Genomic DNA, 14,436 nt, shown 5'->3' with positions numbered 1-14,436 from the left:
AAATTCCGCCTGTCCGAGTAATTTCCGCCCTCAAAGCCTATTTTCTGTTGCAGGTGGAATTTTTTTATTTCCACGAGTATTCTGCCCTATTCCGGATGGATTTTACGCCCCCAGTTCAAAATGGAAATTTGAAGCAGAAAACAGTGGGAGTGCACTAAGGACCCAAGGTTGACTTTTGGACCATTTGGTCACATGACCAGAACCAGGTCATCCCACCTTTTTCATGCATGGCTAAGGAAGTAAGCTGCTGAGCCGCAAAGCCTATTCACAAATGTCTAGAAGCACAGAGGAGGTGATCACTGATAAGGGGCGTATTTATAGGAAGAATGTGGGTTACTCCAAGAACCAGTGAGCTTACCCAATTTCAAATTCTGACTAAACTCCTTACGGAAATTCCACCTTCAATCCACTTCCAATCTGCCTCTATTCCGTGTTGGGTAAAAATCCGCCTTCAAATGAGAGTCACATTGAAGTCAATGGGATTCTGTGGTGAAAATCCACCTGAAGAAAGAGCACCACCATTCTCCAGGCGGGAATTTGAAAGCAAAAATTCCAAAGTGTGAATGGGTGCACGGAAAACCCATTGACTCGCATGTACATTTTAGTAAGCAGAATTTCTGTCTGCAATTTCAAAGCAGAACTGCAGACTGAAATTCCGTAGTGTGAACCTAGCCTTAAACTTTCCACTGGGGAAGGTTCTCCTGGTTTCCTTTGTTTTGTGATAGAGAATACAAAGTGCTCAGTTACTGATCATGCACCATGTAAATACAGCCTGAGAACCCAATGAAGGTAAATGCATTTAAGGCTATAACACAAATGTTTGAAAGTGGAACCAAAAAAAACTACATATCATGGCAAAATAAAATGAACCCGCATACCGCCCAGTATACGAAAAAATTAAAAAGTTATAGGGGGTCAGAATAGGGCAGTTTTATACATACCAATTTTGTTAAAGAGTCTGTGTTTTTTTTTTTTTTTAAAGCAGTACAATAATAGTAAAGCATTTAAACATGGGTATCATTTTAGTCGTATTGACCTACAGAGTAAAGAACATGTCATTTTTACAGTAAAATGCATTGCATAAAAACGAAATCCTCCAAAAGTTGCAAAATTGTGGTTTTCTTTTCAATATCCCCACAAAATAATATGTTGCTGTTGCTCCACAGCTCTCGATGCACAGAGGGGGAGCTGTGCTGATTTGCACTGCTGTTGCACTAAATGGGATCAGGTTGCGACCCCCAAATTACCACAGCCAGAAGTTCATCCTAGATGGAATTATTTAGTTTGTCATGTTGTTGTAGTCGCAGCCACTTGTAGTTTGCAGCGCAATCCCATTTACTCACATTAGCAGAGATTTGGCACAATCCAGGGAGTGCAACATGGTGATCTTTGGTCACGCAATCCAGGGGCCACACTTAGTTTTAAACCGGCCCTGCATAGGAGAAGTTGCATGGTAGACCCATGTTGAGTACTGATTCTTATTCTTTGTGGTTAATCTGAATTGGCTTGCCAATTGTGCATGGTTCAGTTGGCTCTAACTTGTAGTCTCTGTGAAATCCAAGATGTTTTTCTAGCAAGTGTCACAGTTATGGCCACTTGTGGGTCCTAATGCTACCGAATTCACTAACCTTAGCCCCAATGCAGCATGATCTATGAAGAACAAAATAAAATCACCATGCAGCCTTACCCTAAAAGGAAAAAGAAAGTTCTAAAGTAGCGTGTGCTACTAGTGAAGAGTCTTGAGCTTGACTGTTGTCCTACAGGCTAGCATACGTCATTACAGATCGGCTCCAGCACTGGCTTTGGCTTCATCCGTGGCTGGACATGCTCAGGAGCTCACTCGTAATGAAATAGCCTGGCCTTTGGGGTGGTCTTGAATAAGATTGGGCTGTAAATTCTGGTGAAGGAGCTTTTTATTCCACAGCCTGCAATTTCATGCTTAGAACTTGAACTTGGTGACAGCGGTTTGACAATGTCTCCTTTGGTGTGGAACAACTTGGCTGGCCTGCAGTGAGCCCTTACCTCAGGCCTATCCAGCACATTTGTGATGAAATGTAAATCCAGATGAGTCTGGCTGTCTGGCATCCCTGCGTGATGTTATTAATACTCTTGTGGCTGAATGATCAGGAATCTTCACAACAATGTCCCAAGGTCTAGTGGAAAGCATTCCTAGAAAAGTGGAGACTCTTACGACTGTGCACACCAGGCTTAGATAACTTAGGAGGGCTGGTTGTGTATGCTATGCATATCATAGAATGCACTATTACAGTGTAGTTATTTATTTATTTCTATTATTTTAAAAACAGGAAGTAAACTATTTGAGCAGCACAGTGAATAAGTGGAAATGGTAGCAGCAACAGAGTAACTGGATTTCCATAGCAATACATGCATTTTTTATTCACAGGAGCTCAGAGCCCTTTTTTATTTTCTCCCCACTAAGTGTATAGTAAACTACACAAGACAGCTAAACATTATATTCAGCAGCCTCTCCATGAATCTTGTATAGATGACAGAGTGATATACTGATCTGTTAGTTTTAATTGTGCAGCATATGTTTTTTTTTGGTCTGTTTCCATCTTATCATGTCACGGTTTACTGACAAAGATCAGAGAACAGATTCCTCTATATCTTCAACACATGTGTAAAGACCCTAATAGACAGGTTGTCCTGTACCCGAAACAAGCACTGATCTAGTAGGTTGCAGGAGGCCCTATACATTGCTGAGTTGTCAGCCAACTATCAATGATCTTTAGGCCTGCATAAATAATAGGATTAGCTCACGAATGAGCATTGTTTTGTTTAACGACTTAAAGGGGTCAATTACTGGGAACAAAAGTTTCTTTGAATTTTCATTCAGTCAATATTTGGTTCAAATGCTTGTTAACACAAATAGCCAATCAACCAATCACGTGGCATCAACTCAATTCCTTTAGGTGTGTAGACGTGGTCAAGACAACTTCCTGAAGTTCAAACCATGCAACAGAATGGCAAAGAAAGGGGAATTTGAGCATGGTTGTTGGTGCCAGACAGGCTGGTCTAGGTATTTCAGAAAGTGCTGATCCATTGGGATTTTCACACACAACTATCTCTAGGGTTTACAGAGAATGGTCTGTAAAAAACTGAAAATATCTAGTGAGTAGTGGTTGTCTGGATGAAAATGCCTTAAAGGACGACTGCAGCGGTATGACACTTATCCCCTATCCACAGGATAGGGTATAAGTGTTTGATTGCAGGGGTCCGACCGCTGGGACCCCCGCTATCTCCCTAACGGGGCACCGCCATTAGCGCTCATGGTGAGCGCTAAGGCGCGTAGCGTCGACCTAGAGGCAGGGGCGGATCCAGAGTCGAGTCTCGGGAGGGGCACTATTAGAGTATTTTGTGTTGGCGGACAGAAAACAAGGTGTTGCTTACGGAACTTACAATATTATGAAATATATCATACAGTCCTAACCTTGTTTAAGACTCTTAGGCCATGTTCACATGTCAGAATAATTATCAAATATACCAATTGTCACAGAATGGGAAAGTGCTAAAGAAGTTTTTACCATTTAAAACTACAGCTCCCAGTATGACCTAAGTAGTGGTAAGGGGATGCTGGGAGTTGTTGTTTCACCCATCATTACTGCAGAACTTCATCAGTGACTACAGCTCTGATGGGACACACACAGGAGGATACAGAATGACATCAGTGACTACAGGTGACGTCTTCTCTATAGTGAGGAGAATACACAATGATATCAGTGACTACAGGTGACGTCTTCTCTATAGTGAGGAGAATACACAATGATATCAGTGATTACAGGTGACGTCTTCTCTATAGTGAGGAGAATACACAATGATATCAGTGATTACAGGTGACGTCTTCTCTATAGTGAGGAGAATACACAATGATATCAGTGATTACAGGTGACGTCTTCTCTATAGTGAGGAGAATACACAATGATATCAGTGATTACAGGTGACGTCTTCTCTATAGTGAGAATACACAATGATATCAGTGACTACAGGTGACGTCTTCTCTATAGTGAGGAAAATACAGAATGATGTCAGTGACTACAGGTGACGTCTTCTCTATAGTCTTTCCTTATCTAATTCAGATGTACATACCACCGGGACTTGTTCCAGCTAAATGCTCTCTCTGCAGAACTTGATGCCCAGACGTCTCCTCACTATGTCAGTGGATTCTAATCCTCTATATGAAAACAATAATTATTATAATACTGCCAAACACTGTATTCTTCGAATATAATACTGGCACATACCTTCTGAATATAATTCTGACACATTGTACCTCCTGAATATACAACACACTGTACCCTCTGAATATAATACCGCCACACACCGTACCCTCTGAATATAATACTATCACACACCGTACCCTCTGAATATAATACTACCACACACTGCGCCATCTAAATATAATACTACCACACACTGTGCCCTCTAAATTTAATACTAACAAACACTGCAATCTCTGAATATAATACTACCATACACTGCACTCTCTAAATATAATACTACCACACTGTGCCCTCTAAATTTTATACTACCACACACTGCACTCTCTGAATAGAATACTACCACACACTGCACTCTCTGAATATAATACTACCACACACTGTGCCCTCTAAATTTAATACTACCACACACTGCACTCTCTGAATAGAATACTACCACACACTGTACCCTCTATATATAATACTACCACACACTGCACTCTCTGAATATAATACTACCACACACTGTACTCTCTAAATTTAATACTACCACACACTGCACTCTCTGAATATAACTTGCTGTGCAGTGCACCCTCTGAATAAAATACCCAAATGTATTGTGGCCCATAAAAAAATGTACCACCCCAGAAATTCCTCATAATCTACAATATACTTCTGACATGCAAAACACTCTGTGCCTTCACATATAGTAATAATGCCCCATCTTGTGCCCCTACATATAATAATTATGACCCGTCCTGTTCCCCCGACATAATAATGCCCTGTGCCCCTAACATATATTGCCCCCTGTGCTGTGCAATTCACATATAATTCCCCGTTCTTTGCCCCTCACATATAATGCCCCCATTATGCGTCCCTCACATATAATGCCCCCTGTGCTGTGCCCCTCACATATAATGCCCCCCGTGCTGTGCCCCTCACATATAATGTCCCCTGTGCTGTTCCCCTCACATATAATGCCCCCTATGCTGTGCCCCTCACATATAATGCCCCCCATGCTGTGCCCCTCACATATAATGCTCCTGTCATATGCCCCACACATATAATGCCCCGTGCTGTGCCCTTCACATATAATGCCCCCGTTCTTTGCCCCTCACATATAATGCCCTCATCATGCGCCCCTCACATATAATGCCCCCTGTCCTGTCCAGTAAGGGGGCATTATATGTGAGGGGCACAGCACAGGGGGCATTATATGTTTGGGGAACAGCACAGGGGGCATTATATGTGATGGGCACAGAACAAGGGGCATTATATGTGTGGGGCACAGCACGGGCATTATATGTGAGGGGAACAGCACAGGGGACATTATGTGTGGGCACAGCACAGGGGGCATTATATCATATAATGCCCCCTGTGCTGTGCCCCTCACATATAATGCCCCCTGTGCTGTGCTCACACATATAAATTATATGTGTGGGGGGCACAGCACAGGGGGCATTATGTGTGTGGGGCACAGCACAGGGGGCATTATATCATATAATGCCCCCTGTGCTGTGCCCCACACATATAATACCCCCTGTGCTGTGCCCCACACATATAATGCCCCCTGTGCTGTGCCCCCCACACATATAATTTATATGTGTGGGCACAGCACAGGGGGCATTATATGTGAGGGGCACAGCACAGGGGGCATTATATGTGTGGGGCACAGCACAGGGGGCATTATGTGTGGGGTACAGCACAGGGGGCATTATATGTGAGGGGCACAGCACAGGGGGCCCCCTGTCATGTGCTCTTAACATATAGTGCCCCCAGTGCTTTTCCCTGCAGCACCTCACATTAAAAATTCCCCTTTCTCTCCCCCCCCCCTAAGTTTTTAAATCCCCCTCCCCCTCTGATACAGTGCCCTTAACAGTGGCACATATTCCAAATACCAAATCCCCTGGGCCCTGAGCATACTCTTCTTACTTACAGTATGCTGGCCGCGGGGACGGGATTTCCGGGCGCCGGCGCGATGATGTGACGTCATTGCGCCGGCCTGCAGAGGATCGCGTCCCCGCAGCTCACACGCTGTGTACTCACAGCGTGTGACTGCCAAGGTTAGTGAATGGTGGAGCGGAAGCTTACAGCTTCGGCTCCACCATTCTAGGGGGCGGGGACAGCAATCTCGGGGGGGGGGGGGGGGGCAATTGCATCCATCCTGCCTCATATTAACGGTTCAGGCTGGTGGTAGTGTAATGGTGCAGGGGACATTTTCTTGGCACACTTTGGGCCCCTTTGACAGCCTACCTAAGTATTTTTGCTGCCCACCCCTTTATGACCACAGTGTACCCATCTTCTGATGGCTACTTCCAGAGGGATAATGCACCATGTCACAGAGCTCACATCATCTCATGAACATGACACTGACTTAGTTCACTGTACTCCAATGGCCTCAACAGTCACCAGATCACAATCCAATAGAGAACCTTTGAGATGTGGTGGAACAGAAGACTGACATCATGGATGTGCAGCCGACATCTGCAGCAACTGCATAATGCCATGGTATGGACCGATATCTCTGAGAAATGTTTCCAGCCCCTTGTAGAAAATATTCTACGAAGAACATAGGCAGTTCTAAAGGTAAAAGGGGGTCCAATCTGGTACTAACAAGGTATACCTAATAAAGTGTCCAGTGAGTTTACGTGCTTGTCCGAGATTGAACAATTGAAACAATAAGATTTTTGCTAATTGTAATTATATTCATATATTCACACATACCTTGTGCTGCCTGCCACAGGTAAAATGACTCGGCAGACCAGTAATCTTGAAAGGATCTAGATTGGAATATATAAAACGCAATGTAGTCACATAAATGGGGATTTCTGTTCTGAATATTTTTCTTATTTACTACAGGCTGGCACTGGCTAAAAAACAAAAACAAAAAAAACTTTACTCACCCTTTAAATTCTGCCACCACAGAAGCGTTGGTACTGCTTTAGTGTCTCCCCCCAGGCCAGCTGCGATGATGTCACATGCATTGTTCACATGACGCTGCAGAGGTTTTATGCAGTATGTACAGGCAATTCCAGAGTGTTTAAAATGTAAATTGAATGACTTAAAAAGATTTCCCTCTATTATAACAATATTGTATTGTGGAGATCTTATAGATTTATAATTTGTTGCGAAATATTATAGTTAGAAAGGATGTAGCATTTGACTTGTCACATTAGCTGTTCACATGAACAGTAGATGTAGCAGATGTAGCATCAATTGGAAAAGTATGTTATGAAATCTGGTGTGTCTAACTGGTGGTGGGAATCCTCTTAGGTTATGTTCACACAGTGGAATGTCCCCACGGAAAATGTCCGTGTGGACATTCCACAGACAGCGGAGCACTGGCAGAACATGCTGGCGCTAGGACCGTTCAGAAATGCGCCATCTCATAGACAGCAATGCATTTCCTTGTGGAATCCACGGAAAGAATAGGCATGTCTATTCTTTCTTCAGATGCGGGAATCGTAATTTCCCCGGCAGAAACATCTAGCGTGGAAAGTCTGCCGTGTAAATAGTGCAGCAGAATCCCATTGAAATTAATGGGACATGTGGAATCCTGCGGAATTCCACATGGAAATTCCGCCATGTGAACATAGCCTTAGGGTTCTTTCACATAGGACAGATCCACTGCACATTTTTTATACCCTTAGGGTGCGTTCACACGCTATTACTAGCAGCGGGTTTCACGCTGCAGGAAATCTGCTGCAAGTTACGCTACCATTGATTTGAATGGGTCCACAGACAGTCCGCAATAGTGTCAGAATTGCGGACTGTCTGCGGACCCATTAAAATCAATGGTAGCGTAACTCGCAGCGAGTTTCCCACAGCGGGAAACTCGCTACTAGCATGTGAACGCACCCTTAGGGTAGGGTCACACGTGGCGTATTTTGATGCATATTTGCTGCTGCTTGTTTTCCTACCCAATTAAGTAAATGGGTTGGAAAAACATGCCAAAATGCAAATATGCAGCAAAATATGCAGTAAAATATGCTACATGTGACCCTACACTAAATCTACATATCCCAATTAAATCCACATAAGTAAATGTGCACATTTTTTACAAACTTTCTACTGCAGATTTAGCTTGCCAGGAAGGGAATAAAAGACAGGTTGGTAGTGGGGCTTTTAATTATGTTCCTGTCCAGTTCTATAAAGGTCCACGCCCGAAATCAGACTTAAAGGGGTACTCCACTGCCCCAGTGTCAAATGCTGGGTACGGGCTGCGGGGGTCATGACGTCACACCACACCCCCTTAATGCAAGTCTATGGGAGGGGGCGTGACGGACGTCACTTGCATTGAGGGGGTGTGACATCACAAGGGGCGTGGCCGTGACGTCACGACCCCCGCACCCAGCGTTCTGAACTAAACTTTCTGGACGCTGGGGCAGTGGAGTACCCCTTTAACCAAAGTATTTAGCAACTGTGGTTTGCTAGGGATTCAACTATTTATGGATTCTTCATATCTCACCCAGCTTTCCCTGGATGGTATATGTGCTTCCTAAAACCTGGTATCCTCATATGGCAGGTACCTTGGATGTTTCGGTGCAGACTTTTATCCAAAAAGACTGCACCAAAAAGTGTGTTGGGGTGGCACATGCTATTATTGTGTTATGGGTTTGTATGTGATTATTACATTTTTTTGGTCCAAGTTTTTCACACTTACTATATCATTGCTGGATTTTTGGTACAATTACATGACATGTTTTGCACTTTTTATCATAAATATATGAAACTGGGGTATTGGATCGAGTAGGAGATTTCACCTTTTTGTGTTCAACTGTAGTGGAGCCACATATGTTTTAATGAAAAAATACTGTATTTTTGTATACATTTTAAAAGACATAATACAAGTTTCTTTCTTACTCCATTTTTTGTTATTCTTTCTTGGTATGCAATTAGTAGCCCACATACTTGCAGATATTATTTGCACCACATACATGTTTATTATACTTTTTACAAATGTTCTTATATTTGTTCTGCTGTAGGTATATGTGACCACATAGAAGTAAATGCCAGCTCTACATGAGCACTCTGCAGACTGTTTAAGTGATTACTGTGCAGTTACATCCAGATCACAGTCAGCCCCCATATAGTAATAAGGCCCCTACATTGTCCCCAAAAACTACTAAGCTCCATGCTGCTCCCATATAGCATTAGGGTCCATATATAGTAATTAGGGCCCCCTTCTAGTATTGGTTCCCCATACTTCCTCATATAGTAGTTAAGGCCCCATATAGATTTAGGTAGGGATGCACAGAAAAGGACATTTTGGTCCGAAACCAAAAATTTTGGCCAAAAACCAAAACAAAAAAATTCATTGCCCCGCCCACATTTTTTTTAAAATATAGTTTTTGTAAAATTGCATTATCAGAATTTTTTTGGTTAAATAAATTTGTAACTTTAGTTCTGAAATTAAGAACTCAGCTAATAATAATTAAATAAACAGTTTTGTCCATAATACAAATAGAATAAAATTGATTAAATAGAACATACTGATGCAATACAGTAAATTAAAGGGTCTGATTATGGGATCTGACCTCTGGGTCCCTCCCCCCTTGAAATTTCCTGAACGAGGCCCCTGCTTTTCCAGCTGAGTGCACCAGCCCCCACCTTCCGAGGCACACTTGTCTCAACAGTGAAGTGAGTGGATAGTCAATGCCGAGACAACACCGTCTCGAAAAGTGGGGGCTGGAGCGCTCGGCGGGGTTGGCCAAAGCCAAGCATTACGTACTGGCCCTGTTTGAGATTTGCCGATCCTGGGGGAGATGTGGTGATCCTGTGGGTACTTTTCACCAACTGTGCTTCTTCTGCCAGACTTGCCTTAGTAAGTTTCAAGCCGCGCCCCTACTCTAACCCCTTTATGACCCAGCAAATTTTTTTTTTTAGACTTATGTTTTTTCCTCCTCATATTCTGAGACCCATAACTTTTTTTTATTATTCCAATGACAAGGTTGTATTAGGGCTTATTTTTGCAGGACATATTGTACTTTTTATTGGCTCACTTTATTTTATCATATAATGTATTACAGAGCCAGGAAAAATATATATGTAAGACAAAATTGAAAAAATATATGGAATTGCGCAATTGTATGGGACAATAATTTTTTCAAAGTTCACAGTAAACCTTAAAATCTGACATGCCAAATGTATTCTATGGGTCAGTAAGATTCTAATTACAGTATACCAATCTTTTTTGTTTTTGTTTGTTTTATGGTAAAAAAATAAATAAAAATTAATTAAGTAAAAGAAAAAATGTTTTTTTTTAACCCCTTAAGGACCAAGGACGTACCGGTACGTCCTTGGTCCTGCTCTTCCGATATAACGCGGGGTTACACAGTAACCCCGCGTCATATCATGGCGGGCCCGGCGTCATAGTGAAGCGGCGCCGCGCGCTATTAACCCTTTAGCCGCGCGCTCAAAGCTGAGCCGCGCGGCTAAAAGTGAAAGTGAAAGTTCCCGGCTAGCTCAGTCGGGCTGTTCGGGATAGCCGCGGCTAATCGCGGCATCCCGAACAGCTGACAGGACAGCGGGAGGGCCCCTTCCTGCCTCCTCGCTGTCCGATCGCCGAATGACTGCTCAGTGCCTGAGATCCAGGCATGAGCAGTCATCCGGCAGAATCGTTGATCACTGGTTTCTTATGAGAAACCAGTGATCAACATAGAAGATCAGTGTGTGCAGTGTTATAGGTCCCTATGGGACCTATAACACTGCAAAACAAAAGTGAAAAAAAAAAGTGAATAAAGATCATTTAACTCCTCCCCTATTAAAAGTTTGAATCACCCCCCTTTTCCAATAAAAAAAAAAACACAGTGTAAATAAAAATAAAAATAAACATATGTGGTATGCATTTCCGCGTGCGGAAATGTCCGAATTATAAAAATATATCATTAATTAAACCGCTCGGTCAATGGCGTGCGCGCAAAAAAATTCCAAAGTCCAAAATAGTGCATTTTTGGTCACTTTTTATATCATTTAAAAATGGATAAAAAGTGATCAATAAGTCCTATCAATGCAAAAATGGTACCGTTAAAAACTTCAGATCACGGCGCAAAAAATGAGCCCTCATACGGCCCCATACACGGAAAAATAAAAAAGTTATAGGGGTCAGAAGATGACAATTTTAAACGTATTAATTTTCCTGCATGTAGTTATGATTTTTTCCAGAAGTCCGACAAAATCAAACCTATATAAGTAGGGTATCATTTTAATCGTATGGACCTACAGAATACATATCAGGTGTCATTTTTACCGAAAAATGTACTACGTAGAAACGGAAGCCCCCAAAAGTTACAAAACAGCGTTTTTTTTTCAATTTTGTCGCACAATGATTTTTTTTCCCACTTCACCATAGATTTTTGGGCAAAATGACTGACGTCATTACAAAGTAGAATTGGTGGCGCAAAAAATAAGCCATCATATGGATTTTTAGGTGTAAATTTGAAAGAGTTATGATTTTTTAAAGGCAAGGAGCAAAAAACGAAAATGCAAAAACGGAAAAACCTCCGGTCCTTAAGGGGTTAATGCCATGTTCTGACCTCTATGGGGGAGATTTATCATAACCTGTGCAGAGAAAAACTTGCTCAACTAATCTGCTTGCTTCTTCCATTTATAAGAAGACCTGTGAAAAATGAAAGAAGCGATCTGATTGGTTGCTATTAGACATGAGCGAACTTCCAGTAATTCGATTTGTCACAAACTTCGCGGCTCGGCAGTTGCTGACTTTATCCTGCATAAATGAGTTCAGCTTTCAGGTGCTCCGGTGGGCTGGAGACTCTCTCCTAGGACTGTATCCACCTTTTCTAGCGCACCGGAGCACTGAAAGCTCAACTAATTTATGCAGGATAAAGTCAGCAACTGCTGAGCTGAGAAGTTCGTGACGAATCGAATTACTGGAAGTTCACTCCTCTCTAGTTGCTATGGACAACTGGGCAATTTTTCCTCTGCACAGGTTTTGATAAATCTCCCCCTATAACTTTTTTATTGTTCAACCTATTGAGCTGTGTTACGGGTTTATTCTTTGTGCCATAGTTATAGCTATTGTATTACATTGATCTATGTCATCTGGGCTTGATTGCTAAGAGCTGCCTAAGGCAGCCATAAGCAATCACCAAGCCAGAGACGCCCGAGGAGCAGAGGTAAGTCCCCGGGCTTTCCTAGCAACACATCGTCTCCCTGGGAGTACATCGTGTGTGTGTGTGGGGGGGTGATGTGACCACTAGACATCAAGGAATAGTGGCATTTAATGATCTGTATGGATCAGGGTATTTAACCAATTAAATGACTAACATCGTAGTGATCTCCAATGTCTGCCATTATCGGCAGATGTCTGCTGCTGATAGCAGCGGGCATCTACCGGCTGTGACGCGGACCCAACCCGTGGGCCGACGTCATGTCTGCCCATCCAACCATGAAGTACATGTATGTCTGGGGTCGGGAAGGGATTAAGTCACGCCCATGGAAATTCCCTTAGCCAAAAAGGCTGAAAGGGCCATTTTCAGCCGATAATTTTTAGCGGATGAAATTTGGGTGCATCCCTAGTTTTAGGGCTCCATATTGCCTCATATTATATTTGGCCTCCATATAGTATTAAATCCCCATAAATAAAAGTCACTTACCTGTCCCATTATTCTGGTGTCACGATAAGGTTAATTACACTTTACCCTGTCTGACACCATAGCTGCACTCGTCTAGGGATCCAGGACATGTGCCTCAAATCCTCAGACAGGCTCCCCTTCTCCAGGTGTCCTGCACGAGATCAGAGTAGGTGAGTATGGCATATTTTACATTTTTAACATGTCCCCAGCCATGTATAAAACAGGTCCCTGACAACCCCTTTAACCCAGGTTTTCACGCCATGCTGCTGGTATGCTACAATTTACACATATTTTCTACAACATTTCCTCTATTACCCATCAGAAGGGGAAGTGGTCATGTAGGTGAGATGTTTGCAACATTCTAGAAGGTTGCTTAACCTATAAATAAATCACATGAGCTATTTTGCTCAGAAACTGTCTCGTTCAGAAAATGTTGATTTACAGCATGTTTTATAGACCACGTGTAATCTAAAACTCTGACGCTGTATAGGTGAGTATGCTATATATTTTTTATTATTTTACAGTAGGCCCTAACAATAGGAGGAAACAGGAGTTCGCTCTTTAAGGTCACATGTGTTGTATTTTGCTGCATATTTTCCTACCCATGGGTAGCAAAATCAGCTGCAGAAAATACACAGCACAATACATGTGATCCTACCCTAAGTATCCATGTGCAGAGTAAAAGTGATGCTGCTTTCAATTTTTCGCAGCTTTTGATAAATCTTCCCCAATGACCTCACAGCACCAGTTCCAGAATTTCTACTATGCAATCCCTTTAAGGTCCAGTAGGTGGTGCTGGCTACATAGTTCTCCAGGAATCCATAGGTAGCATACATTTCTCTCACATATTTACAATCTGTGTATAAATCATACAACCAGGATCCAGTCTAGGGGTTAAACATCTAGGATCAGGGTAATCTCCACTCCTGGCTGCAGGATGTCATCTGTCACTCACAGCCACTGTTTCCATTACAGTCCATTTCATATTGCTTTATGCAAAAACTTGTTATTATGTGAGCCAAAAATAGTGTATCCGTTACGATCAGTTTTTGTTTTTTATAATGTAAGTCAATGAGAAACTGGGATTTTACAGTATGGCATCCAGCAGCATTCCTTTATAGCATCTGTAAACGTATACATTTTTTTCTTTAAAATGTGTATGTAACATGGACAACAATAACGCGGTATGAACCCTTACCGAAACAACATTCCTACCACAATGTACTGTAGCAGAGGTTAAAGTGAATATATACAGTACATAGGCCTACTTACATGTGCAATTGATAGAATCTATAGTGTTTAAACAGATCTGTCAGCTGAAAGGAGCACTCCAGGGAACCACTTTTTTCCAAAAATAAATCCACCTTACAAAGTTGAAGAGGTGATCAAATTAACCCTATGAATTCTGCTGTTACAGCCGTCACTCCCCATCACCGAAAGTTGTGTAGTTCTGCATAAACCTATTCCATCACGTCCCAACTGCTTTCCTGCATTTGGTCATTTTGTGTCATAATGTAGCTGTATTTGATCAGGGCTGTGGGCTTGGCACAGGTCTCTGCCCACTTCCATGACAGGGCACAGTATCAGTGCTGACGTCACAGGCATGGTCTTGTGCGCCGTTCAGG

General features: G+C 42.4%; 1 long non-coding RNA gene across 1 annotated transcript; it reads right to left on the bottom strand.

Moving 5' to 3' along the window:
• Positions 1–6,941: 6,941 nt before the first annotated feature.
• Positions 6,942–14,256, bottom strand: LOC130309460 (uncharacterized). The gene is made up of 3 exons (XR_008858131.1): positions 14,084–14,256; positions 12,833–12,962; positions 6,942–6,997 (listed from the first exon to the last, which is right to left on the bottom strand). It is a non-coding gene; the product is annotated as an uncharacterized LOC130309460 (long non-coding RNA).
• Positions 14,257–14,436: the final 180 nt, after the last annotated feature.

This window comes from Hyla sarda, chromosome 1 (genome assembly GCF_029499605.1).
Source record: "Hyla sarda isolate aHylSar1 chromosome 1, aHylSar1.hap1, whole genome shotgun sequence".
Lineage (NCBI taxonomy): Eukaryota > Metazoa > Chordata > Amphibia > Anura > Hylidae > Hyla > Hyla sarda.
Note: the sequence above shows the minus strand (reverse complement) of the source record. Positions and strands in the feature narration are given on the sequence as shown.